This window comes from Corvus hawaiiensis, chromosome 5, assembly GCF_020740725.1.
Source record: "Corvus hawaiiensis isolate bCorHaw1 chromosome 5, bCorHaw1.pri.cur, whole genome shotgun sequence".
Lineage (NCBI taxonomy): Eukaryota > Metazoa > Chordata > Aves > Passeriformes > Corvidae > Corvus > Corvus hawaiiensis.
The window spans coordinates 65,858,817-65,883,742 of NC_063217.1; the positions used below are offsets into that span (position 1 = coordinate 65,858,817).

Below are 24,926 nucleotides of genomic sequence, written 5' to 3' on the forward strand. Positions count from 1 at the left end.
ATCTTGCTGATTCTATAATTCTAAGATTATCAGCACCAACCACTAACCCAAAACTGCCATGTTCATCACTAAACCATGTCCCCAAGTGCCACATCTATATGTTTTAAAATACCTCCTGGTAGGGTGATCCCACTACTTCCCTGGGCAACCTGTTCCAGTGCTTGACAGCCCTTTTGTTGAAGAAATTTTTCCCAATATCCAATCTAAATCTCCTCTTCTGATTCAACTTGTGGCCATTTCTTCTCATCCTGTCGCTGGTTACCTGGGAGAAGAGGCCAACCTCCACCTGACTACAGCCTCCTTTCAGGGAGTACTAGAGAATAAGGTCCCCCTGAACCTCTTTTTCTCCAGGATAAACACCCCCAGCTCCCTCAGCTGCTTCCCCCAGGACTTGTGCTCCAGAATCTTCCCCAGCTTCATTGTCCTTCTCTGGAAGGTGCTCCAGTGCCTCAATGTCTTTCTTGTAGTGAGGGGCCCAGAACTGATATGTGGCCTCCCCAGTGCCAAGTACAGGGGCACAAACACTGCTGTGGTCCTGCTGGCCACACCATTGCTGATCCAGGCCAGGATGCCATAGGCCTTCTTGGCTACCTGAGCACAGCTGACTCCTGTTCAGCCGCTGCCATCAACCAACGCACCCAGGGCCTTTTCAGAGAGGTTTACGTAATGTAAAAGTGGCATGTTTTTGTGCAATTTCTCTCACTGTCCTAGGAGGTAGAATCTAGAACAATTAGAAGTCACCATCCAATTTCCAATCTCAATTTACTACTTTCCAGGCCCTACATGCTTTTATTACTTACAAGACTTTCCAATTCCAAAATTTTATTTTTCTAAGAAGGCCAAATCTTTCAGGTTTATTTTATTGTTTTGAAATTTTCTAGGCTTCTCTTGAAAAATATGTGTATTTCTGTATTTCTTTTATTATATAGTAGCCTTTTTAGATAATTTTCAAATATGACAAACAGCCTGTTTCAGACCTCTTACTACTTTTTGTTTACATATCATAAAGAAGTGTTGTTATACTTGTTCCTTTTCCAAGAGTTTTGTTGACAAAATTTAGTTTTTCATAGTAGTTCTTTATAGAAACAAACTAGTGTGTTGGTTTTGCACAGCCTGGTTTTTGGTAGTGGGGGGGCCACAGAGGTGCTTCCTGTGAGAAGCTGCTGGAAGCTTCCACCATGTCTGGCAGAGGCAAATCCCTGATGGTTCTGAAGGTGGACATGCTGGGCCAATTAGAGATGATGGTAATGCCTCTGTGATAACATATTTAAGAAGTAATCAAAAGAAAAGTAGTGCACAGTTTTAATTCCAGCCAGAGAAGAGGAGGAGGTGAGAACATGTGAGGGAAACAACATGGAGACAACAAAGTGAGTGGAAAAGGAGGGGGAGAAGGTGCTCCAGGTGCCCATGGTGCAGACCATGGTGCAGCAGCTGTGCCTCTGCAGCCCATGGGGATCCACGGGGGATGCAGAGATCCACCCGCAGCCCGTGGGGGAGGTGCCCACGCCGGAGCGGGTGGATGCCTGGAGGAGGCTGTGATCCAGTGGGAGACCCGGTGGAGAGAGGGCCCCTGCTTCCACACTGGAGCAGCCTGTCCTTGGAGCACTGCACCCCATGGAAAGAGAGAGCCATACCACAGCAGTTTTGGGAGGACTGTTTGCCCATAGTGGGAGGGACTCAAGCTGCAGCAGTTTTTGGGAGGATTGCTGCTCGTGAGATTTGGAGTCATGCTGCAGAAGTTCATGGAGTACTGTGTCCCGTGGGAAGCACCCCATGACATAGCAGGGGAAGAGCTCCTACCCCTGAGCAGCAAAAGAAAAATCTCGGGTGACGAACTGACCAAACCCCCACACCCTGCCTCCCTGCACTGTTGGTGGGAAGGAGAGAAGGGTTGGGGGAAGAAAAGGTGTTTTTAAGGGCTTATTTTACTTCTCATTATCTTTCTCTGATTTTGTTAATAATAAATTCACTTTGTACCTGTAAATTGAGCCTGTTTTGCTCTTGGAGTGTGTTGCGGTGAACCATGGCCAACATCAGGGTCAGCTGAATCAAGTGGACCAAAAGGTCCATTGGTTTGATGCCTCCACAGCCCAAAAGCCTTGAAGTCACAGGGAGCACCCAAAAGGCTGTGAAAAATACGTAGATCTGTGCCTTACCATTGGCTGCTGCCCTCCCCTCCCCTTATTTCTCATATTTGGCTGTCTTTCCAGAGAGTTCTGTGTTCCTCGGTAGTTGATTGGCCCTTGCTACTCCTCCCCGCCTACTCCTTCTCCCATTTGCTACAACTCCTTTTCCCCACCTTTGTAACGCCCCCTAACTGATGTAGTATTGGTTACCGTGTGTTTTCCACGCCCACTCCATAGGGCTATAAAATCCCATGTTGGTCCCATTTTCTTGGCTTCTCCATGGTTTTCCTGTGTTCTTCAATAAGCCCTCTCCCCCAGGAAGAAGTTCCTCTGCTTCTTTCCTGCCTCCTTTGTGCACCTTCGCCATTGGTGGGCAAGGAGCTTCGTCTGCCCTCCTGCACTGTGATCGGCCCCCGTCCTCCCCTCTGGGGCAGGCAGAAGATTGCCCGGTGCTCAGGGCAGCATGCTAGCCAGCAATGGCACCGCGGCAGGAGTGTTTTCTCCTGGTCCTTATCTCAACTCGTGAAGTCTTCATTAAATTTCTCTCTCCTCTGCCCAGCTGTCGCAGGGGAGGGTGAGTGAGAGACTTTTGTGGGTGCTTGGGGTTTGGCCAGTGTCAAACCACAACAGCTAGCTAAAAGCAAAACCCAGAAGCTTATTGCTTTAGATGAGAGACCAAGTTTTCAACAGTTTTTCCCCCAGTTCATGATTGATACAGATAACCTGTATTCCTTTTGTGCACCTCTCATGATTTAATGATTATTTTTGCAAGTTTTTCTATAGTACATGATTTTTGAAATTTGACTGCACAAATAATTCATTAGCCTTGGATTTCTGTACCAGATACTGACTGGTTCACTCTTGCCTTTGAGAAGTGCTTCCTGCTCATTTTTAGCTTCTGCTATACATTTTTAGTTTTAGTTTATGGCAATTAACAGATCATTCTGCATGTGATGATTACATGATGTGCCAAATACCAGCAGATTAAAGAATTTCCTAAATGCTTCATGTCCTGCTAAGGATCTGTTCAGACTGTGTTCATAAGAACAGACTTCTGTCTTTATCTGTACTATCTATAGCTAAATATTTTTGAGTAGAAGCCAGTAGGCTTTTATACTGTTTGAGTGTGATGGTGACAGGGCGCTGCAGGAGAAAAAGAAGAAACAAGGAACTTTCAATTACATGTAAACTATTGGATGGCTGATGGAAGATGATGAAGATTTAAGAATTAGACTTCCTAAATTTTTCTCCATGCCAGATTATCTGGGAGAAATGTATAACACTGTGTTTAAGTGCCATTTTTCTGTTTTGATTTTTTTTCTTCTGTCTGGAGGAAAAAGATTTGTAAGTAGCCTAAAATCCACTTTAAAAGTACAAGAGTTAAAAATAGACCAAAAAACAAACAGGGGGAAAAAAAAGGGGTACAAACCCTCATTTCTGTGATCTGTAAGTTACTCAGAATCTACACGCAGACTTTGGAACAAGAATTTGCTTGTTGGAAGTTGAGATGGAATTCAATTTATGCCGTCCATCACATGTATTGAAGGTTATATTCCTCTATTGATATGTGCAAATAGCTTGCTAAATGCCAGTAATGTCCAGAACACAGTTCTTTTGGGGAGAATATCTTCTATTTAAAGGAAAAATATTTCTCTTTATCAAATAGAGAAGTATAGTTCAATGTAATAATAGCTTGCTATGGGGTTTGCCATTAAGTTTTTTCTGTACATAACTTGAAGTATATGGTCTTTATAAAGGAGTCATGGTAGCTTAGAGAATTTAAAATTCATCTTTCGCTCTTTTATTATTTATCTAGAAGTTTAAAAGTGTTTTTGTAAACATCTGTAGTATTTCCTTTTTTATGTTATGTATCCTTGTTTGTGTTCTGCAGAATGAGTATGTTGTCCCGGAAAAGCAGTATTTCAAACAGGAAAAAATATTGCAGGAATATCTCTTTCATTGCTACATCTTCACGTCACAGGAATACTTGTACAGGTTCCTTTCCAGTTTGTTTCCTCTTTGTTAGAGCAGAACAGGATGACTACTTTGACAATGAACTCCTTTACATCTCTGCAGAATGCTTACCAACAGATGTTTTGGAATTCCATGGTGCTGAATTAGGCTGCTAAGTCAAAATTTGTCTGCAGAAAGGCAGTGATCTTCTACAGTGAGCAGCTCTCATCACAACCTCATTGCTGCACAACATCATACAAGTTTGAAAATGAGTGTGTGCATTTTGGCGAATCATGTAAACTCCTTCAGAATTCACCTGCAAAAGCACTTTCCTTGTTAGTTGCTGTGACATGTTAGTGGATAATGCATGGTAAAAGAAGAACTTCTTCACTGAAATAAGGCAGTCAAGTTAAAATAATTTTGCCTGCTATTGCAATGCAATTGGGGCACATTTTCTTGTATTGAAGGTTTAATGATACTTTCTCTTATGTTAAGTGTATCTTGCTCCTTGTGCCATTGTCTTGGGGTGACCTTATGATGTGTATCCCATATCGCTGCCTATGCCCAGAAATTAATTTTTGTGTCTTTCTATGCCTCTAAACTGAGCCTGAGAGGGGGAAGGAAAAAACTGAGCAAAATTTTCTCAAAGCAGTTTGCAGCTCATTCAAGGTCACATAAAGATAGTAGCAGGTTTTTTTTCTCCCAGCTGCGGCAGGGGAGCGAGGAAGCACCCGGCTTGCGGCTTTCCAGTCAGCTTTTGGCCAGTTATTTTCAGTTTCTTGTTCTCCGGAGAGAGACTGAGAGTTGGACCTTGCTTTTCCTTCTCTGGAATTCCAGATTTTCTCCCTTTTCTACTGGACTGCCTGATTGCTGTAACATCAGAGCACATCGGGAGCACTTTCCACCGGGCACAGAGGGCCTGGCCCCGGCCCAAGCCCCAGCTCCGAGGAGACCAAAGGGAGGACTCTAACGCTTTCCCAGGTTTTTCCTCTGCAGCGAAAGATTTTACCATTTAACATTATTTTCCTTTCCCGTGTGTTTGTTAAATAAATAGTTTTATCTCCTTCACTTTCCTTCGAGGAAAATTTATTTTTTTTTCCCGAACCTGGTGGGGGAGGGGTGGTTGTGCCTTCTCTCAGAGGATATATTTCTAAATTTGGCCAAACCGGAACAGCCATACAAACAGGGAGTTCAATGTGAGCCAAGCAGCGGCTGCCGCTGTTTCTCCAGAAGGTGGTAGCATTGCTCTGTGCTAGTTAAGAGCAGCTGCATCCTCCTCTGTTACTTCCAGGCCTTTATTCACGAATGCCTTATTCATGCTCAGGAGCCATGCTTCTGTACTATATTTTATGTTTAAATAACTAGAAGATTATTTGTAAATTCAGGTTTGTTGCCTGTTTGTTTTTTTTAATGCTTTAGAAGTGTATTTTTTATTTTGTTGCTTTCTAAGTCAATCTGCGGGGATTTTGTTCTTCAGTACTGAAACAATGAATGCAACATGCACACAAAATAGATCTAGAAAATGCAAAGCCGCAGATCCACAGCGGAAACAGTCTTGGAGGACCTTCTGTTTGAATTTAGGCTTCAAAGAGGTATTACCTTATTGTGCAAGTGAAGAAGTGAAGTGAACTGATTTTAAGATGCACTACACAATACAGCTTCAGCCCTGGGAGCTGTGTGCAGGGGACTTCAGGACTGTGAAAAGCCTGGCAAGGCTGGAGTAAAGGACCTTGGCCTGGCATGGAAAAAAACTGGTATCCTGTCCTTGTGGCTGTAACTGTGAGAAAGCTGAGCCTATTACTCGGTCCCTAAAATCCAGAGTGGTGAGGCTGCTTTCTGGTTTGATTCTTACTCTCCAATTTATCAATGGCAGTGGATTGTACCTGACTGTCAGTTCTGACAGCAGCATGTTTTTTAATAGTAGAAGGCTCTCCTAGTGGAACAAGCTGGGAACAAGCAGAGAAAATGCTCGTTTTCCTTCTGTGTTTCCTTAAACCTCACAAACCTGATAATAAGCATGATGTTTCCTTACACAGAAGGATTAAAAGAAAAATTATTTATCATTTTTATAAGAAAATCCATACTAAAGTTAGCAGCATACATGAAAAGTGGTATTTCAAGAGAAGAAAAAAGAAATAAACTGTAGAACAGGAAAACCAGCACTACCTCAATATAATCAACACTCACTATAGTATGAGGTAATCTCTGTACCTAAGAATAAGAGAGAAGCAAGTTTGAAGCCAGTTACCTTGATAGATGAGGATTATCTAAGGAAGCAGAGCTCCAATTGCCTTTTGAAATGCTGAATCTAGAAATAGAACACTACAGAAGGCCATCAGTTGCTATTATGAGAGCAATTTATAAATGAAATAACTGTGTTTTAGATTCTTGTGCACTATATACTTGGGTAAATATTAATGTAAATGAGCCTTGTCCTTTAAAGGGCCTTAAGGTTTCTCCAGGAGCAGGTGGGAAGTTCCCTGTAGGACGGTGAGAAATGACAAATTGTAGGAATGGGTGGGGAAGGAGATCACTTCTGGCTTGGAGCAGAACACACTTGCCTTGGATTTGTATTCAGTGTAGTTGAGCTGTGTGAAAGCAGCTGTGGGCCATTGCAATGATGATGGAAGACACTGGATTTATATAAATGGTAGTGCTGGCATAATAGCGGACTTTAGGGCACTGGGTTTCTGTTAAGAAGCCATAGAGTCTGGCTTCTGCTTCTCTGCAAAACCCCAGCCTTCTAGCAATTTATCATAGCACCTCATAGAAAAGAAATTCCTGTATCTGCACAGAAAGAGAGCAACTGTAGTGCAGCACTGAACTCAAGAATGAGTAATGCCAGTTCAGTTGCAAGATGGGGCTAATAATGTATTAAACAGAAGTTTCTTGATAGCCTGATTTGCAAGGATTTTTTTAATATGCTGCTATTTAACACTGTGTTTCTGTATGTCTTGAAACTTAGCCTAGGTGCTTAATATATATGGGATTGCTTCTGCATGTACATCTTAACCCACAATTAATAATTGATAATTAAATTGATAAATAAATAATTGATCCATCTGTAAATGCTGTCTTCTGGGCTGTGTAACTGCAATAGCTGCAAACATCACTCCTTCACCAATCTCTGTGGTTAAAACTGAAAAGTATGCCCAGTTTCTAACTTTTGAATACAATAAGAGCAACAGCCATGAGGATATGTATGCCTGACACTTCTTTAAAATATAAACCCACTTCTTTTCCCAAGGGTCTTTATTCTCTTAAAGTGTTAATTAATCTATTGCACTAAACTTGATAACTGTTCTGTCAGTTGTTGAAGTATATACCAAATTTTCTCAGTTTCAACTCCCTTCTCCCCATTTTATTGTTTCCTTGAAGCATGAGTTCAGTGGAAGCAGAGTCTTGTGTCTTCTATCTAATGGGGTAGCCCACAAAAAAAAAAAAAATTGAAAGACCACAGCAGAGCTAGGCTGGGCGGTATTATTTTTCTACATCACATTTTTCCAAGGACATTGCTTGCTGAATCAGTCTTGCCTTCCTAGCAGACCCCTATTATTTTCCAGAATTTAATGTTCAAACAAATTCTCTCTAAATCACCTTTCTGTGCAGAAACAGATGTAATAAATCATAAACACAGGAGGCAGGTGATGTAGAAACCTATTTGGCAATAGTAGTTGTTACTTTTTTCTTACTAATGACTTTATGACAAGCTTTTTATTTGGTGTTTCTGTTATCTGCTAAAGTTAGAATGGAAAATCATACTGAGGCAAATCCCTAATGCATGCAGATCTATAGGTATCAATTAAACTTCAAAATTTTCAAGGCAAAGTGTCTTCAAAAGAACTTGGGCTTCTTCCTGTCCGTGCCCAGTGAGTTCGCCAGTGCTGCTGAATGCTCCTCTGAATGACTCCTGAATTTTTTTTCTGAAGACTTGAAGCCAGTTTTCCTCTAGATGGCAGGACCACTTTAGGCTTCATAGTAGTCATTGAGTTATTGCTGGCCCCTGGTCCCCAAGGTGGTTCTGCTAATTTAGTTGCTGGGAGAACTTTTTATATTGTGAATAACTAGGGAGGGGTAGGTGAGAAACAGCTTATGAGCACTCTGCATGGAGCCCTTCCAGAGTGATACATCTGCTGCTCTGACATTCACCTGTTATCTCCAAGCTACTTTTCAGTGATGTTGTTTACCATGGAAGAATATCCTATATATTGATACAGTATATCAATATATTAAGCTTCTCCCTTATGTGTTCATAGGCCACAAAAGGCAAATTTCATGTGAAATAGAAATGAAATCTCTACTGCAATCTTTGTGCGTTTGTTTGTTTCAAGAAGTACAGGCTACATCAAGGTATTCTATCAGTCAGTGGTGCTTTTCTCATGAGTGAAAGCAGCAATGGTTGCGTGTTGTTGGAATATCAAGTCACCTTCCCACTGTTTGCTTATTTTGTTTTACAGTAGCAAGCAGGATTAAAACTATTTCTCTGACATCACCACTTTCTATTTATACATAAATAATAATAAAGTAATAAGGCTTTCTTCTGTCTTTTGTAGAAATAATTAATCTGCTGAGAAAATCTCGAGGTTCTGTCATGGAAGTCGGATTTAAACATTTTGGCATTCAATACCAGTTAAAGGAATTTAACAAAAAAGCTATTGTTTATTTTTCCTTTCATGAATGGTTATTCTCTGTATGTAAAATGGTGACGAACAGTATCTTCTTCTCTGAAATGCTCTTAGAGTTATAAAAAATGTAGGAAGATGCAGCAAATTGGGAGGCTTGGTTCAGGGTGATAAGTACTGTAGCATTCTCATTTTTATAATTATAGGTATCTTGGTTACCGCTGAAGGAGGTTTTTCAAACACTATTTGTAATAGTGTTACTTCAGGTTGTACCTAAAATGATTGCTGTTATAGTCTGTTTTGAAAAACAGGATGAAATTAAGAATTCAGTAAAGCAATCTGTGAAAGTGGCACAGGAGTGCCAAAGTGATTTTGTTAATATGCTCTTAATAGGCATGAGAAGCTCTGAGATGATTCCAAAGTTATCCAGGAATTTGAAATCTGCTTTGATTATGCTCATGTATTTGTATGACATTTGGACCAAATTACAAACTCATTTGTAGCTGATAATTTACTATCCTTACTAGGATGAAGTTAATGTTAATTCTCCTGACAACTGGGACAGGAGTAATTTTCTGCTTGCTTCAGTTTAGCACGAGTTTGAAAAGGGGGTTTTGTGGAAGTAGATAACCTTTTTCTTCAGAGGTAAATACTTTAAAAAAATGCAGTTTTCCTTTTCCTGACACTAAGAAGTCTGTAAAGCTTAGTAATTCTTATGTCTGCATAACTTACAGCTCAGCATATTGCTAAAAGCTTTCTTGAAGCTTAAATTTATAGATATTTCCTGACACTACTATGTTTCCAGTTTTAATCTAAACACCCTCTTGGTATCTTAAACAACAACATCATGGCTTTATGAAGCTAATTTTTCCTGTCAACACAGAAAAAAAAAATCTGTTGCTTTCATAATACAAAATTGATAGAAATACTGTTTCTGAAGACATTGTTGCAGTGGCTTCCAAGAGTTGATCTAGTGAGATCAGTAGATTAGTGGATCTAGGAGGTCAGTAAAACATATTATTGAATAATTGCGTTAATAACGTTTGATTTTGTAACTTGATTAACGCAACCATGATGGTGATGAAGATAATCCTGTGAAAGAAGAAAATGACAGAACTATTATATCCATTTTATACTTGAGATTGTGTTAAGCGAAGCCTTTCTGACATTCCTATTCTTTAAAATTTAAAGGATGTATCTCAGAAACAGATAACTGTGAAATATTTCTTACCAAATTTTTGTAAGTATTTTAAATGCTTACAAATAATGTCTCAGAGTTCCTCATTTAAATGGTACTATATAATATGGTAAATGTTACAGTCTTATGATGCATTTTATTTTAAGAAGCCAGTAAATATACTTTGTTAGACATCTGGAAACCTTGAATCAAACTTTAAATACATTGGAGAAAGATGAATATGCTGTTTTCCCTGGAAAAAAACATGATGTATTTGAGCTTAGAAAACTTGCAAAAAATAAGGGCTTATTTAAACCTATTTCAATTCATATTACACAAAACAAGCCATCTTTGAGAATTTACTGAATACAGGAGTTAAGTACATAAAGACATTTTAAGCATTCCATGTGTAAGTGCCAGGACAGTGAAATCCCTGTTTCCTGTGAGCACTGTTCTGTTGGGTGCTCATGAACTGACAAAGCTGCTCAAATGGCTGTGCAAGGACAGCAGATGAATTAGCCAAAGTAACCAATATGTCAGCAAGTTGTATTCTGAAAGAGATGTATTGTGTACCTCTGTTGCTGCCTGTTCTGAGCTTCCCCTCCCCCTCCCCAAGACACTTGCCTCTGCCATGTGCAGCAACATACCTCAGTGCTGGTATAGAAGAATACAATATTCTCGAGTCTTTCACTTGGCTTAAAAATATAACCAAGACCAGAAAAGCAACAATGTCAGTATTTTCATTTACCTATTAAATGAAAACTTAGGAAGGTGAAAAAACTAAATGGCATACTGGAACTATTAAATTTCTGATAAAATTCACATAGAAATTTGCAGTTCAACATAAAAAACAAAATGTAGTTTAGATTACTGTTGAGTCACTAAAGTTTTTTGTAAGTTTTTTTTAAACTAGATTTTCATTCAAGAATGGTCCTGGAGTGATTCTATTTCTTTCCAGAAATGAAAGAAAGCTTACATTGTCTGTTAAAAAGAGCTGTATCAAACCAAAGTTTTTAAATCAATATAGCTGAAGGAGGTGGGGCAAGGAAGTAAAAAACTTCCCTGGGTTTTAACTCTTCTGTCTGAACAGATACTTAATAAAAGGAGATGGAAAAAAAACCCCAAAGGTAAAATAAGTTCCTTGCTTCTTTCAAGTATTGGCCTTTCTTATACTAGGTAATTGTAAATAAATGAACTTTCATATGAACATTTTGTCTGCAACATCATTGGTAGCATTTGTTTCCAGCTGATCTATTTAGAAATTACTTGTAGGCAGAGTACTGTTTCGATGTTGTGAGCAATGAACATGCAAAGAGCCTTGCAAGTGTAAAGCAGTGACAAAAGGTGTGCAAGTCACAAGTTTATGTTATAAAATAAGTTGTAATTTAATTTCTTCAGAGGATGACTTTGTAAAGGAAAAGAGGTTCCAAATGGGATCTGAAAACTGCACACCCATCTTTCTCTGCAGCTTGCAAAAGAGACTATCAGGAATGACAGAAAAATATATTTTCCGAAGTTTTAAGGAGCCTGTTACTTATTCAAAGCACCTGAGACTATCCTTTCTTGCTTTGCTTATGACTAGCATCTCACCACCAGGCTGGAGGTGACATGGAGGAACTCTGTCCTGCTGACGCTTCTATTCATGGTACTTACGTCTCTGTTAAATGCCAGCTGAATGTCACTGCTGCTCACCAGCCAAGACGGAAGAATAAGGGAAAACCACTGTCCCCAGGATGTAGCAGGAAGGGCAGACAGGTTCCCAGGGAGCTGCAAGGCTCTAAAGCACGGCGTGATTAACACCTTGTCACAAATCATGCTGTGTGTGGCTTTAGCACCAGGAGTTACAGGATATGCTGAGTTTACTCACTGCTGACACACAAGGCTGCACTTCAGTGAGACTACTCAGACCTTGTGTGGCTTTTTGCATACCTGTGCGTTAAGGTTTTGTTCAGGCAGGACTTTCCTTCCCATCTTATCCTCCACTCTGACCCCATCTGTCAGACTCTGTAAAAGCTTCAAGCTGCTGCATAGATTCAACTTCTTACATGGAGTCAGAAGCTTCATCATGTGCTAGGGATGGCAGAGGTGTGTCCTGTTATTTGTCCAAGTTGAAGCGAGGGACAACATCTGGGTCCTGGCACTGCTCCAGTGTTCAAAGTCTTTGCCAAAATAGGATAGTATCAGCAGGAGAGTTGAAACAGCCTAAAGACTTCACCTGTGCTGTTGAAGGAAAGTCGTGTGGAGGAGGGAGATGGGAAAGAGATTGCTGTGGAGGGCTCATCTGGCAGAAGCAAATGATTATTGAAACAAGATCCTTTTGATGAAGGTGTATGTTTTCCAGTTGATCAGAAGATAAAAAATGTTGCATTCTGCCAGTGAAATTGAATTTATTTTGGAGTTGGAAGTATATTGGAAACCACTAATGTTTTTTATATCTCTTAAGATCATGGTATTTCAACAAATTTGAGTAAAATTAAACCTGATTTTAAAAAATGAAAGCCTGCTTTCAGATTGATCTGATAAGCTAACACTGTAAAGGTGATGAAAAGATTAATGCTCTCTACTGCTAGTTTAAATATTTTTGTTCTTGTTCTTACCTGTCCTCTGAAAAAAGGCAGAAAAGAGTAATGCAAAATCCTCTTATCGTTAAGTGCTCTAAACAGTTCTCTAAAGCCTCTGAAAATTAATTCTAAGGACTAAACTGTGCTTTAATGTGCCATGACAAGCAATGCCTTGTCTAATAATCTTACTGAAACAAAATCTGGTTCTTGCATTTCTACAACCTTCAGTGCCCAGTTGGTTTTGATGTCAGCTGAAGGCATTCACATGGGAGTTACTTGTTATTAGGCTCTTTGCAGGCCTGCTTCTTTTTAAACAGTGCTGGCAACTTTGGGAAAAGCAGGAATGCTCAATTTTAATATGGCTGTTATAAAGATGAAGGCAAAATATTTTCAGGGAAGTAGTAATGTAAATGCTAATCCATTCAAAAGGTTTATGGTCTTCTGAAGTCTTGGAGAAAATATTTCCTTGAAGGCAAGGTGAGAATTTTATATTTTGAGAGGAATTAATTTCAAAGTTAATTTTTAAATTTGTCTTTACATTCTGATGCCTATGGCTGAGTACATTTTTTGTGTTATAGGAATGCCATAATTATGAATATCATATAAATTATTCAATATAATCCTGGATTTAAGAAGCCTCCAACTATTAATATAAGAGACTTTTAAGTACTTCAGAACCCATAAAATAAGTTGGGAGCACAGTAGCTTCTAGGTTGTTACAAATGGTCACCCACTTCAGTATGCCGAGTAAAACTTTCTAAATATTATTATATCATGCATGCTAGAAAAGCTAAATATAGTAGTATAGTAACCACAAATATACTATGAAATCCTCTAATAAAGAAACAAACATATGGGGGGGCTTCAGATTAGAAGTTGCCAGGTTTTTCCTCTCAGCACTGACTGTATGCAAATTCTGCCAGAGGTGTGCAGTGAAAATCGAACTGAACTTTGCAATTTACATTTCAGTTGCAGGGGAACTTGGAGCCAGTCTCACTAGAAATTATCACTGTTCATATGTGTAACACCATGGTGAAGGGTATTGTCAATAGCATGAAGAATGGCATCAAAAGTGAGTAATTTGACTTAGTAAGTACCTGCTAAAAGCCTTGTTAAAAATGCATCATAGCAGAAAGCTAACAATGACTATGAGCATGTGTGGGAGGTCTTATGAAAAACTTCAAATATCTTCAAAGTTATTTCTACTCTGTGTAGTAGTCCTTCCTTTTTAATAGATTCCTCTTTTTTTCCTTGACAATATGGGGGTTTTATGGTTTTCAGCGTGTTTAGGCTTTTTTTTTATATCTCACTTTTCTACACCCCTGTTTTGACTGTCTTTGCTCACCTGTTTGTAAAATGGTGTGTTTATATATGTCTAGCACTGAGTTTTTCAGGGAGTAGGAGCTTATTTCTTCAAAGAAATCAGGTAGTATTTTAAGCTTATTATCAATCTTATCCATTTAAACTTGTTGCCCTGAACAGTTCTAATGAAATGCCTTGAAGATATCTTTTTAGGAGGCTTTTGTTTCATGAATTCCTCAATTTTAGGTTTATATTCTATTTAAATAAAATAATGTATCTGCTATCCAACACCATGTTATTGGCTTTTCTGAATCACTGGCAGTTGAAAAAATAGATTATTTTTTAATGCTATTGTGAATCCCTTTCATGGTGTGAAATTTGTTTTAAGCTGTAATCTTACAGTGCAGATCTCCTAACAAATATTATTTCTAAGCGCCATGTGCATTATTTTTTGAATTTCACAAAGACAAGCCTTTGACAGAATGACTCAAAATGAAGTCTTGTCTTCAGTAAAATACATCATATGAACATAATACAACTTTCTTTTAAATAAGTGTGCTATGAAATAAAAGTTTAACTAAAACTTACAGGAAAAATCATTCATGATGAAATTTTATTGGAGTACTAGTTACATCAGGGCTGAATTTTAGTATTCCTAGAATGCCACATTCTTTCATTTGAGTGCTAACGCCCTTTATCTATGGTGTGCATAATACTTAATTTAAACAGAAAAGCAAATAGATTTTCATAAAGGAACTGCTGAAAATGTTTTCACTGAAAATTTTGATTGTTATATAGTACAAATATAATGGAAAATATTTGGATATGATAGTCTGTTTTGGCAGTGAGGAACTGTTGTGGACACGGGTATCCGTATTGAACAAAGTTTATTTTGTCGGAAGCTTGGGGCAGGGTGAGTGTCAGAGACTGAAATATTATATTTTATGACTTAAACATTTTCTTAAAAGACATTTAAAACTGTATTACAAAAGCTGCAGAAAAGACTACCACACCCTGAATGGGGCCCTGAGGCCTGACACTGCTCGCTGATAAAGATAAGATAAAGTAACAACTCAGGGCTGGGGACATTCACTGAGCGCAGGCTTAACACCTCCAAGATGAGGACCACAGCCCCAGGGCTATCAGCTGCCAGGCTCGAACAGACCCTCGCCCCAAGGGGTGGAGGGAGGAGAGCTCTGGGTATCTTGGAAAAGCCTCTGGTCAGAGATGCAGTGACTGCGCATCCTCCAACTGTGCAGAGCCCAGCTGAGGGGTCGTCACCAGGAGGGGGAAGCTTATCCATAGCAGGAGGGGGTGACATGGCCCATCACAGGGCCCCCCCCCAAGGGGTCCCCAGACCCTGCACCAGAGCAGCAGAGATGATGCAACAGGCCCTCAGTGTTGCAAGGGACAGTGTCAAGCTAGCCCCTGCAAGAGAGGCACGTGGGCGTTCCCACCTGGCCCAAAGTTTATATTAATCCACGGAATTCTGCACTCTTTGGCGTGTGGCGGTGTGTGGTGTGGCGGTGTGGCATGGCGTGTGGCAGCATATAGCGGCGTGGCCACGGCAGTGGGGGACCCTCACCACCAGCAGACCAGATGGAGGGGAGAAACGAGACATTGTTGGGATCCTTGGATGGGTGATTGCTTCCACCTAACCCCTGTCACCTCTCCCTGTTCCCCCACCCTGCACGCACACTTCTTTTTTCTATTTCTTTCTCTCTTTTCTCTTCCCTTCTCTTTACGTCTTTACTATTAAATAAAATACATCAATTTTTTGGCAACAACATCTAACCTCGTTTGGTTTTAATCTCGTTTCTGGGGATATTTTGAACCTTCCAAGTTCTTTCTGGTTTATGCACAGAGACTTTGCTTGCTTTGCTTTTCTGGGTTTAAACCGGATCATAACAGTGAGAAACACATGTACATATCACACTGACCTCTAAATGATGGTCCTTGATTGAATTTGTTAAAGTGAAAATATGCATGTCACTGTATTGAATGTGTGATTAAATAATCTCATAGGAACTAAAGAGAAACCTAGACTTAGTACTAAAAAACCAGTCAATTCATCTTTCAAGGATTTCTTTATTAATAGGTGCATCTCAAGGTGGTTAAAAGGTCAAACTGAGAGTTACCCTTAAATGTAATCCGAGGTGCCAAATGACCAATGATGCATGTATTGAAACAGTAATGTGCTTTTCTTGAGAAATTTTTCTCATCCATTCTATTGCTGAGATTTTCTAATAAACAAAGAATAAATTATAACAAAAAATAAAATACTTGAGAGATTAATCTGTATAAAAGCTGTGAAATGATTGTATTAATGTTTAAATATGTAATCAAGCTATGCAATTCTTGCTGACAAAATTGATTATTCTTATACCCTCAACCAGTTTGATTTAAGACATAAGCTATAATCAGTACTTCTGATTTTTCCAGAAATCCTTTCTGGATGTTGACAAGTAATAACAGTTTCAGGAAGACCAGAGGCAAGAGAAGTGAATATAACTTGTTTGCTAAATTGTAGAACCTTTCACAGGAAAGTGTTTAGCCAGGGTCAGCATGCTCAGAGTTGAACTGAAAATCACAATTTAGTGAAGACGATGATTTAGCAGGAATATCTGTGGTCTTAGGATAAAATACTGAAGCAAGTATGATAGGAGGTTAGATGTGCTTCTTAGGTATTCTACTGCTTCAGAGGTGGTGCATATTAAGCATAGATGTGTGATCAGCATATACCAAGTATAGGAATACAGAGGTAGGTCATATAGATTCTACTGGATTGTCCTTTCCTTTTTACATATGTCTGCTTCAGGCTAACTGCAGTGCATGGGGGTATTCCAGGAAAGGAGGAGCCAAATATTGATTATTAAGATAGATATTATTATTGGTCTGACAAGCTTATCAAATGGAATTGCGAATTCTGAGACAAGAGTGAAAAGATTCGGCTACTGAGACCTTCACCATTTCACTAACTCAGCTGGAAGTGTGTAGTAAGCGGAAGTCAATATTACACAAGCTGTCAATTCAAATACAAATCACTAAAAAAATTCACTTGCTTTGTCACTAGGATCTCACTGCTGATGAATTACATTGGAAGGAGATAGTACATTTAACAAAGAAATCAGCTGTTGTTTGCACAGACCTACAGGAAAGCTCCACCTGGTTTTAGCAGGATGTTCTTCAGTTGTGGCTATGAGTTGCAGTCTGAGTTGCAGTATGTCCATCAATAGAAATTATTGCATTGAACAGGGCTGCTCCATTTGAGGAAAGAACCAGAAGGAGAAAGGACTCCTATTTCTTGTCAGTGTGCCACCATTGAACAGTTTATCAAATTTGGCTTGTTGAAAGGCTCTGGAGCATTTTGAGAACTCTTGGCAATTCGATGAATACCTTGTATCTTATTCTCTCATACTGGTAGAAATTCTTACTATGAGAAGATGCTAGGGTCCAGAATGGCTTCTATGTCTTATATACATTTATAACATTAGTTGGTAATTTTCCTGGTATGACTGCACAGACAGCTTCCAGTATGAAGCTGTTTACAAGGCTATTGCTTTTCTTCAATCTTGCTCATTTAAGCTTGTAACAGATTAAAAATAGAAGTCATTAGACTTGGGCATTAAAATTGAAACTGAAACTTCAGGTTGCCCTAAATAGTTTGCCTACTCTAATATATTCTGATTTTATAACTTTGTACATTAGTAAGTACTTTCTTCATATAGTGATCCATTCCACATGTTTTATTTACTGATGCTCTTTTGCTGTATTTAGTCACTTTATACTTAGCGGTTAGTCCCATTGCTTTGATATCAAGGTACCAGTAAAATATAAGCTGCAACATAACTTCCAAATTGTTATTATAGTAACATTCAGTAATTCTTAACAGTAATATGAGTATATAACATCCGTGGTTCTCATTTTCTTTTGAAAGATGAGATGTTCTGGAACTTCTTCAAAATGGCAAATAATTTTAATAAATAAATTATGCAAGACATTTGAAAGCAGGGAACAAATGGGAAAGCACATTTGGTAATACATTTTTGCAAGGAAAATAGGTATTCTAAAGAAGTAACTCTTTGGCGTTACAATTTTTTTTGTCATCTGATGGGTAACATGAAAGCATTGAGAGGTATCTGCTGATTAGAGAAGGTTTTTTTGTCCTCAGCTAAATATATTTAGCTTTAAAAAATATTAAAGGCATTCTTTTCTTGCTTTTCATAGATAGGAATCTTTATCTATGTAAGTGAGATCTGATCTAGCATACAATTATTCACATGATCTTCCTTGTTCAAATATTACCCATGTATAAAAGCTCATGTCTTTAAACTTTGGTTATAATTAGAACTAGCTTCTCTTTTTTATAAAAGAAAATATTGCAAATTTATGGTTTTTTCTGATGTAACACAGGCTGGATTTTTTTATTTATACTGTTCCTATTTTTATTTTCATTTTGTAAATATTCAGAGAATAGCTGTTGAAAATAACAATCCCCCTCCCAAAAGAAATCCTAAAATTTAACAAAGGGAATATTTTGTTTGATATATTATGCAGTTTGCTTTGGGTTGTCACATCAAAGAGAACAAAAAATTAATTTAGATTAGTTTAACTCTCTTCCAATGCCCAGAGAGTAGGAAAATCAACACTATCTGTGTAAGACAATACAGGAATCAGGCAAAGCATGTATGGTGCTTTCTCCCCAGAGTCCTTTCAGTCTCCAGCTACTCACTGCTTAGGGTGGTTTTGACAGATTTCTCTGTTCAATAATCTCAGCTGCATTTTTTGTTGTTTTTCCATGAACACGATTACATAAGGTTTAAGAGAGACTGAGCTTTTGGCATGGGCAAGACAAATTTCTCCTTAGTTTTGTTATGGATCACATGAACTTTTTTGGTGTTTCCTGATGGTTTGATTCAGTGCCTTACTTGTATGGGAAAGGAGAATAAGTTACTCATGCTTGGTGAGTCTCTATGCTGCTTGTGATTTTACAGACATTATTATATGCAATTGATTCTACCTCTTTTACAATTTCAACATAGTAGTCTATGGTTAACGAAGTGATAACTGTCCCTTTTTTTTTTTTTTTTTTTGGATCTAACAAGCGAACTCTGATAGACAAAATTAGACATGTTTCCAGATGTGTATGGGGGTATGGAAATCTCTTTAAGCTGCTGATGTGTGCAAACTGTGTGGAAAAAAATACATAACCTACTTTATGACTGTTTTTGTGGATGTGTAATAGAGAATTCATGAATATTCAACTGTTTCCAGTTGCAATTTTGTGTATTTTTACACTAACATTAATAGTTTTCTATAAGTAAGGAAGCAAACATGTTTGTGTCATGGTAATTCCAGGAATAAAATTAGAAGGATTTTAAGTCAAGGATGTTTGAGGAGCTTAAAGTCCAAAATATATATATAATTTAAAGAAAGTTTCATTTAAATGGTTGTCACCATCTTTTCAGCATGATCCAGTAATTCTGTTTAAGACTAATTATGTTGATGTCCTAAAATATGCTTAGCAGCAGCAATTCAGCTCTCGACATATTTATCCTCCTTCTATTGCCCCATGAGCATTTTGTGATAGTCGAGGAGTATTACATTTGACCTGAACTTGTGTCCATTTTGTGCATACCTCCATGCAGCAGTAAAGTAAACTTGACAGCTTAATTCTATGTTAGGGGAATGTTTGCAGGGATAATCCTATTCACACTGCAGGATAAGGATGCCCTGCTAGTGGCTTTGGCCTATAAAACCATTAGCTTTAAATTGTGTGCTTGTATTGCGATCTTCTTAGTGTGTAAACCAGCTTTTTTTTAGCAGTGTATTGGTGAGAATGGGTAATTTTATGATACATTTTCCTAGCCAATGCCCTCTTCCTTTTAAAGTGTCGCTGCAAAATGTATCAAAACCAACAAAACCTTCACTTTATATGGATTATCTGATAGAAGAAACATGACACTATGTTTTAAAGCTGTAAATGTTTTGGATTATATTGTATTTAACGACAAAAACACCATCTTGGTGTAGATAATGTTTTGCAGGTCTCCTGGAGTGGAGGCAGAGAGAAGTAAGTAGACAGAATATACATTAAGGTATCTCTGTTGCCTTTTTCTTAATCACCTTACAGTAGGCCAGTATTACTCCTGCATGCACACGAAATTTGCTGCTGTGGGATAATTTTTGGGTTTGCTTTTGTTTTTCATTATGCACTCCTGAGACTTCTGATTGGAGATGGATCTTATAAATAGCTTGATTTTTTTGTTTGTTTTTTTGGTTTGTTTTTTTTGTATATTAATCTTAATTAGATATTAGGAAAAATTTATTCTCTGAAATTTCTTTGTTGGGTTGTCAGGCATTCGAACAGGCTACCCAGGAAAGTGGTGAAGTCACCATCCCTGGAGATGTTGAAAAAACATCCAGATGTGGCACTTTGGGATATGGTTTAGTGGTAAACATGGAAGTGCTGGGTTGATGGTTGGACTTGATGATCTCACAGGTCTTCTCTAACCTTAAAAATTCTTGGATTAATACAAATAAAATCAGTCTTAAGACCACAAGTCTGTCATTTATAGGTAGAAGTATAGAAAATATATTGATATTGTATGTTCAAATAGATTTATTAATTTTTTTTCTTTAATATTTATAGATCTTTATTTGGAATGGCAAGTGTTAATACACTGTCTCCTTTATGTATTCAAAAGCTGAAATACATATCTTCAAAAATACCAACAGTGCACCTGAAAATTTATAGTAATATGTACCTTGTTAATATCTTATATGCAGTGTGGCTGCTTTAAATCATATCTAGAGGTGGTTGTCCTAGTTTTGCAGATGTGGAAATAACAAGAAATGTTGACAGACTTTTCAGAGTGAAGCAGCAGAAAGGGAGTGATCCTCATGTCCATTTTTCAGTGTTGAAACATGGAGCAAACAAGGTGCTAAAGGGCAGATGCTGCTCCACTTGGCCCCCTACGACAGAGGTGAAAATCCTAAACCCAGGACTTATGTTCAACCAAAATCCTCAATCTGGCCCCATGTGCACATGTGTGCAGTTTCTGACACTAGAGGGAAGGTACTAGCCCAGCTTGATCTTTTGTGCCCACTGTTCATGCCCTGTGTATTTTGTTGTCCTTGGTAACAGATCTGTCTTGTACAACTATGATTGTCGCATAGAGAACGACCACAGTTCCTGGGTTTTTCCTGGTGTAGCTGCAAATTATAATACTGAATTCAATCCAATTCAATCTCACCAATCAATCTGAATTCCATTTAGGTGCTCAGCAGAAAGTGCAAATTAAGTCTTTGGCTTCTACCCTGCAACCTTCAGCACTCTGAATCTCACAAGCTCAACAGGAGATTAAACTCTGTAAATTTTATGCACACACTTTGCATTAACAGTCAAGACTCACATGTCTACTGCATTTCCAAGTGCTTTCTGCATGTGAAGACTGAAGACTTTTTACCCATAGCTATAACCAAGAGTTTGTTGTGTTTATTGCAGCTGCAGGTCTGTTGTGGCCTCATGGTTTTACAAGGTGAAAGCCCCTCTGGTATGTACTAAAATCTTGAAGAATGGGTAATCAGTATTTCTTTAACAGTTGGTAGAGAACCACTAAACTATGATTAGAATTAAGTTTTCCCTTAAAATTAACAATTTCTCAAAGTCTAGAAAGCTTTGGGAAGTGGAGTGCACGAGAAGAATGTTTTTGGATATCCAGTACCTGAATCCTTTTTTAAAATTTTTAATTTATTCACAAACAACTACTATTTTGAAAATGAAATTCTCTGCACTACTAGTCCAGAAGTATATGAGAGAATAAAAAGTTATTTCACTAATAATGCAGGAAAAATTAGATATAGGAAAACAAATTGAGAGATGAGGAGGGGAAAATACATGTCTTCAGTACATTAAATTAAAAACTTTAAAAAGTGCCTTTCTAGAAAAAAAAAAGGGTTATGATTTTTAAGGTCCCTGGCAAGGATTTAGTGATAAATTGCAGAATAACACTTGCTGAGTTCCTTTTTCATGTGAGCAGTATCTTTTTACTGTGTTAGCTTTGGGATACTTGGTTTGTGCAAAACAAATGTAACTTTTTCACTTTTTTTTAGTTAAACTTTTCAAAGTGTTATTCACTATCATGACCGGAGACTCATTTCTTGCTTGAGACAATTCAGTATTTTTAAACCTCATGGATTTATGTGGAATTTTCACTGTTTTGGATAGTTTTCTCAAAGGGCAAATGACAGAATTGTTGTTTGCTCTTTTTACAGAAAAAAAAAAAAGAATACCTGCCTCTTTATGGTACATGTACTGACAGTGTTAAGCTTTAGTAGTGTAGTCCAAATCCCAGATAACTTGGATTTCCCATCTGACCTGTTTCAGACTAAAGATTAGCAGACAGATTTTTGTCATTTATCTTTATTTACAGTGCATAGTAATGCCCATTATAGTAAATGACAAACTAAAAGCACACTGCATACTTTCAGAGAACTTGTTTTTATCCAAATATTTCAAAATGTTAACTTGTACCCATCAGTGCAAATTTGTTTTTGTAAGGCCACATAAAATCAATGACTTTCTACAAGCACTGCCAAGTTATACTATGATAATAATAAATGGAAACCCTTAAGAGTTGCATATCAGAATATCATCACTGCCATTACAAGGGAACAGTTGGATCTAGTGGGGTTATATGCCTTTGTCATAGGTTAGCCAGCATAGTCCCGGAAGGGATGTCCTTGCTAAGGGGTGCTTACAGTTTCCTCTGGGACCTGATAGAACCTATCAGCTGGCCAGTTTGAATATGGACAATTCTTTAAGCCACTTAAAGTTGTGACCGCCTCTGTGATCCACACTTAAGAATAGACAAACCCCCCACAGCTCTCTCTCTCTTGTTTCCAGTGCAGGGACAGGTGGCTGCAGGCCCCGTGTGGGGGCCAGCGGGCCTGGCCAGGCCTTGCTTGGGCCAGGCTGGGCCGGGCCACGGCCATCCTGGAGCTGATGGGACCTGTTCCAGCCGTGGAACTCTCCCCCTGCCACTGCCTTGCCGTGGGCAGCCGGAGCGGCTTGGCTCTCCCCCCTCTCCACTGCAATAAGAAAAATTCAACATTCAAGCTGCAAAGCTGCAAGGCCGAGGTGAGATTAACCCTTTTATTGCTGTGAAGAGCTGAAAACCTGAGGGAAGAGAGAGAGGAGATGCTTAAAGCTGAAATTCTATTGTGAAGCTATGATATATCAGAGTATCCTGTTGTAATTCCATGAAGATATGGGGGGTGGAGTGTTCAACTCGTAAGCAAAAGCACCTGCGCTGAGATAGGCAGATGCTGACGCAGCTGTAATTTCATGAGAAGTTTGGACAGGGAGAGATGGACCAGATGAGGACTTTTGCTCCAAATGGGAAAGGAGAAAACCTCAGTTCCTAGAGATGCTCCCAGAGATAGTCCTAATGATGAAGATGAGGAAGACCCTTTGCTCCCAGGGAAGGAGAAGGGCCTCTGTTTTTGTTTCTGAACGGCTCAACCTTAAAATTGTACCCCAAAAAACTTCAAGAGTGGACCCTCGAAAGCAGTTGTGGGAAAAGCTGCAAGTCGGGGGAAGGGACTTGCAGGCAGAGAGACTCCTCTTCCTAAATGGACTGAACAATATTTGGAAGTGGGTGGCTGTCTCATTGTGATAATGTTTTCATAGCACGAGCAAGAAGAGACTTCTGTTTCTAAATGGACTGAACAAGGTTATTATGGAAGTGGTAAACAGACTGAACATCTCAAGGGTTGTCTTTTTACATTGTCAGTGGGAGAAGGGAGGAAGGTGGGGGGAGGAGGAGAGTTCTGAAGGTGTGGTATAATTTTTTTTCCCCTCTTTTAGGTCTGTTAATAAACTTCTTTATATTCTTTCAAGTTTGGTGCCTGCTTTGCATTTCTCCTAATTCTTATATCACAGAAGATAAACAGTAATGAATATTTTAGACCAAACCACTACACTAAATTGGTGTTTCTGCCCGGTTACAAACCCAACCCGCTACAACCTTCTATTTTATGTTTTATAAAAATCATTGTGAAAAGAAAGGGAAGAACAATGAAACAAGCTTAAAGTGCAGAAGCAATTTTTTAAAATCTGAAAATAAGACAGGTTTTGTCAATAGAATGTTAGAAATAGCTGAGAGGAAATATAATCTTTCATGCTAAAGATCCAGCCTTTCTTTGGGCCTTGTGAACATAAAGAATACTCTAAGGAGCTACTTTCCTATGTTCGAGATCTACACTTGAATGAGGTGTATAAGGGAAAGAACAGTAGCAAAGATGATGCATTTTTTCCTCCTTTTGTATGAATTCACACACCTGCTGCATGCAAGAAATTATTTTCCCTTCAATAACTTGCCAAAGAGTTTCAGAATTCTTTAAAGTATGTCTCCAGTTCTCATTGTTTCAAAGACAGAAACAAATGTCAATTAAGTGCTAACTGAGTGTAAATCAATACTGTGATGAGTGGTTTGCTGATAGGTGCTCAGTGCAATATGCTGTCCCTTATAGAGTCAGTAGAAGAGCCAGATAATCTATTTAAGTACCTCTGTCAGCGCAGAGCCCATAATGTGCCTTTGCATAATTATTTGTTTGACAGAATGGCAGTGCCTAAGAAGTCACTAGAAATTAAGAACAAATTTTGAATGAATGTCAATCTATCTTTGAGCCATCTGTAGCAGAAAGAGGCAGGAATTGGGTAGGTTTTCAGAACCCAGGGTTAATAACATAAGTATTTGAGAAACTTGCAAGCCAGAGAAAAATGCTGAACATGAATATGCCTCCAAATGTTGCACAAACTTGCTGCCTAACACAAAGGTGAAGGAATACAGTGCAATGCTGGGTAATATGGATATACCCATTTCATTCCCTTTTATTCTTTTTTGCTGATGGGGGCTGTACACTTAGCAGACCAGTTTTATAATCCTGACTCCAATAAATCAGTTGCACTTCTATGGATTTTAGGTTACTTGTGTCCAGTTTGTTTAACATGGGAGGAAGATCTGCAAAAAACCCTCAGTGGTATAAAAGTAGATATTGATGTACTTTGAAGAAATTTGCATTTTCTTTACACAACTGATTTTCTTTGTCCAGTATTACAAACCCCAAAGTTAAATGACTTATACAGCTGTGATGATCTCCCATAGACGTAAAACCTGCA

General features: G+C 38.5%; 1 long non-coding RNA gene across 1 annotated transcript in view; it reads left to right on the forward strand.

Annotated features, from left to right (window-relative positions):
• The window catches only part of LOC125326705, a 35,684-nt gene extending 12,995 nt beyond the window's left edge, over positions 1 to 22,689 (forward strand). The window contains exons 2-4 of the long non-coding RNA XR_007203956.1: positions 13,409 to 13,511; positions 21,021 to 21,297; positions 22,650 to 22,689. This is a non-coding gene — a long non-coding RNA (uncharacterized LOC125326705). The remainder of the gene's footprint in view (positions 1 to 13,408; positions 13,512 to 21,020; positions 21,298 to 22,649) is intronic.
• The last annotated feature ends 2,237 nt before the right edge of the window (positions 22,690 to 24,926 follow it).